Genomic DNA, 4248 nt, shown 5'->3' on the forward strand with positions numbered 1-4248 from the left:
AGGACCCATAGATTTAAAATTTTGGGAAACAATGAATTATATGCAGTGAAGCAGGTATCTCAGTATCTTCAATTTGTTACTGTGCATTCTGAGAATATGATGGGAGCATATAGACTTGATTAGAGGGAAAACCCAAGCAGGAGATGCTGTCACACACGTTGAGTGGCAGGATCAGAGGACAAGGACTACATTGATGACTGAAAGAATGGGAAAGAAAGAGACTGACTAGAGAGTTGTTAACTAACAAGAGTTGTCAGGGTGAGGTGTCTGACTCTGGGCAAGAGGGGAAGGGATGGGAACAGCCCAAGCTCATGATTGCCTGACTAGCAGGATGGAAGGTCCCAGCACTGTTTCCTGAAATGGGGTATTTGGAGGGTGCGCTGCTTCGGGAGTAGCTTTAGTGTTTGAATCATGGCTGGACATGCAGGTGGAAACGGCCAGCAAGCAGTTACTGACTAAAGACTGAGGCTCAGGACAGAGGCTCAGGCAGAGATAGAGGTGAGGATCTGTGTGCACTTGGCCAGGACCTTAGGCCAGCACTGAGTCTCCAGGTGCACCCTCCGCTCATGCCTGTGCTCCTCAAATGTCACTGGCTGTGCTGCGTACTTTCTATTTTTCTCCCGTTTAAAAATGTCCAGTCCTGTATCCCAATTCCTAGGACCCAACTTTCCGCAAAACCAGTGATTTTTCAGCTGTAGTCCTAGGGAACATTGGCTCTCTGCCCAGGACGAGCAGTGATTGTCCTTCCCTTGGAACACATAGTGAGCAAGTGATTTGCATATTGCATCTCAATTTTATTTTTCTCTCACTATTTTTTCTTAAGCCTTTGGCGCTTGCTATTACCAGTGTGTGAGCAAGTGTGAGCAGATGGACAGCGAATGAGTGAATAAACATTAATTTAAATTAATTAAATTAATTATGTTTGATTTGACTGCTTTTTAGTGGATATCCAGGCTCATGATTGTAATTTCATAATAAAACCTATTACTGCAGTGGTCTGATTTTTCTGGGCCACCCGTGTGGAGAGTGGAGCGGCCGGGTTGGGCCATAAACAGGCCGTGGCCGGAGGACGGAGCGGGGGCGTTCGCTCCGCTGGGGCTTTTCATGCCCCGTTTTTTCCAGGTGTGGCTTGGTCCGGACGCCGACCGGCAGCCAGCTGGGGCTTAGTCTTTTGTGAAAGGGTAAAGTGCCTCCTGCGGAGAGCAGGTAAAATCGCCAAAGGCCTGCGAGGCGGGAGTTCTCCCCAGGGCAGGCGACTGGGGCGGCCCTGAGCTGGTCTAGAGCCGGCTCCATGCGTCTGAGGGGGCGCGCGGGGCGGCGGGGAGGTGGCCCAGATGCAGGTTCTGTGAAGGGACTTGGGGAAGGAAGATTCAATAGAGCAGAGGAAAAGCCGGATTCAAAGAGGCCAGGCCGCTGAGGGGAGGGGTTGCCAAGATGGCGGTCGGCCTCCTCAGGGCCTCCTCCGCGGTCAGTTTTTCATCCTTTGATCCAGGGGTTGCTTCCTCTACCTCCTCCTCAGCATCTGGAATCAAGAGACCCATGGCGTCTGAGGTGCCTTGTGCCTCGGGCATGCCCATCAAGAAAATAGGCCATCGAGGTGTTGATTCCTCAGGAGAGACAACCTATAGAAAGACGACCTCATCACCCTGAAATGTGCTATCCAGTTGGGCATTACTCACACTGTGGGGAGCCTGGGTCCCACGCCAGAGGGTGATGTCCTCATGCAAGATTTCTGCGTGGTGGAGAGTATCTTCTTCCCCCGTGGAGGGAGCAGCCTGACCCCTGCTCATCACTGCAGTGACTTTCCTTTCAAGACCTATACACCTGTTGCCTTCTGCTACTTTCAGGAGCTATTTGGTATCTGCCCTGATGACGACTTGTACCCCCTCTGCAGTGAGCCACTGATTGAACTCAGTAGCTCTGGAGCTGATGGTTCCCTGTTATATGTGTCCATCCACGATGAATTCACTATTAAAACAGCCCAACATAAAGAGGCGGAGTTTCTGCAGAAGTGCTTCCAGGATACCACATCGACCTCAACCAGAACCCTTGGACTTTGCTGCCTAAATTCTATGGACTGTGCTGTGTTCAGGCAGGCGGCAAGAACATGCGGATTGTGGTGATGAAGAATCTCTTACTAAGACTGGTCAAAATGCATACCAAATATGACTTCAAAGGTTCAACCTACAAAAAGCAGGCTTCCCAGAAAGAGCAAGAGAAGCCTCTTCCCACATTTAAAAACCTATTCTTTTTTTTTTGTAAGTAGACAGTTTATTTGGGTGAAGTTTAAGGATTATAACCTGGGAGCAAAGACTCAAGTTGCCTGGAATCTACACTTTGATTAGCAGTATTTGCAAGAGGAGTTGTAAAGACAAAAACAAAGGGACAAAGAGTGGGCTGATAGAGTTGTCAGAAATTTTTATTTATTTAAAGAAGTAACATTAGTTATTAATTAGACATATATCATTATGGTTTACGGTAAGAGATATAGTGCCCAATGCGGTATTATTAGTTTAATATATATCTACTTGTGGCATATAGTGAAGTTTCAAGAGATGAATACATAATCTAAAGGGGGAGAATGACATAACTGCACTTTCATTTCAATGTCTGAGTTTGATAACCAAAAGGACTTGCGTTTAAAAACCTATTCTTACAAGACATCCCGATGGTCTTTTTTTTTGGATGCTGACATGTACAATGCTGTCTGTAAGACCCTACAGCGTAACTGTTTGGTGCTGCAGATCTTTGAGATAATGGACTATAGCCTCTTGATGTCAATCCACAGCATAGATCATGCACGAGAGCCCTTAAGCAGCCAAACACGATGCTCCGTTCACACTCGAAGATCAGCCCCCCAAAGGGCTCTGTATTCCACAGCCATGGAATCCATCCAGGGAGAGGCTTGACGGGGCAGCCCCATGGAGACTGATGACCATACAGGTGGCATCCCTGCCCAGAATAGTAGAGGGGAGAGGATCCTGCTTTGTGCTGGCATCACTGACATTCTACAGTCTTACAGGTTTAAGAAGCTGGAGCATTCTCGGAAAGCCCTGGTATGTGATGGGGACACTGTCTCAGTGCATCGCCCAGGCTTCTACACTGAATGGTTCCAATGCTTCATGTGCAACACAGCATTTAAGAAGATCCCGGCCAGGTGCCGTGGCTCACACCTGTAATCCCAGGAATTTGGGAGGCCAAGGCGGATGGATCACCTGAGGTCAGGAGTTCAAGACCAGCTTGGCCAACATGGTGAAACCCCATCTCTACTAAACACACAGAAATTAGCCAGGCAGTAGTGGCACATGCCTGTAACCTCAGCTAGTTGGTAGGCTGAGGCAGGAGAATCGCTTGAGCCTGGGATGCAGAGGTTGCAGTGAGCCGAGATTGCGCCACTGCACTCCAGCCTGGGCAAAAGAGTGAGACCCTGTCTCAAAAAAAGAAGAAGATCCCCTTGAAGCCTTCCCCTTCCAAAAAGTTTCAGTCTGGCTCATCTTTCTCTGGGCGAGCAGGTTCCAGTGACAACTCCTGCGTTACTTACCAGCCATCGGTCTCAGGGGAACACAAGGCACAAACCACAACAAAGGCGGAAGTGGAGCCAGGTGTTCACCTTGGTTGTCCTGATGTTTTACCTCAGACTCCACCTTTAAAGGAAATCAGTGATGGTTCACCTATTCCTGACCCCAGTTTCTCACCTGTGGTTGGAGAGACTTTGCAAATGCTGACCACAAGTACAACCTTGGAAAAGCTTGACATTGCAGAGTAAGAGTTCACCCATTGAGCACAAAGACTCAGAAGGCCTGAAACAAGATTCTGCCATCTCTGTGATCCCAAGATGTCAGCCCTTGCCCCAGCAATACTGAGTTTTCTTCTACTTGCCCATCAAAAAGGAAGCGAGGGGAGCTCTCCATCTTCTTCCTGAAGAAGAACCTAGTCTCTTTCCCCTTCCTCATGAATGGGCATTAGTGCCTCAGACAGTTGAGGACTGCAGCAACCCCTCCACTCCAGAATTGGGTGGATGGATTTTCAACGGGCTAACCTTGGCTTTCACAATTGAGCTTTTTCAGACCCCCATTCTTCATGCTGGGAATGGGATGGCTGGACTTGGCAGTTTTCTTTCCCCTCATCTTTCACCAGGAGCTGTACTCATAATTTCCTCAGGACAGACTAGCTGGCACATTATACCCACCTCAGTTCTTTCTCTCTGATCTCTGTAATCTCTGTAAAGGTTTTGGGGGGATAAAGGTG

At 48.4% G+C, this 4248-nt stretch overlaps 1 pseudogene; it reads left to right on the forward strand.

Annotated features, from left to right (window-relative positions):
- The first annotated feature begins 1434 nt into the window (after positions 1–1434).
- Positions 1435–3966, forward strand: LOC100589724 (annotated as a pseudogene).
- Positions 3967–4248: the final 282 nt, after the last annotated feature.

Source organism: Nomascus leucogenys, chromosome 13 (genome assembly GCF_006542625.1).
Source record: "Nomascus leucogenys isolate Asia chromosome 13, Asia_NLE_v1, whole genome shotgun sequence".
NCBI lineage: Eukaryota > Metazoa > Chordata > Mammalia > Primates > Hylobatidae > Nomascus > Nomascus leucogenys.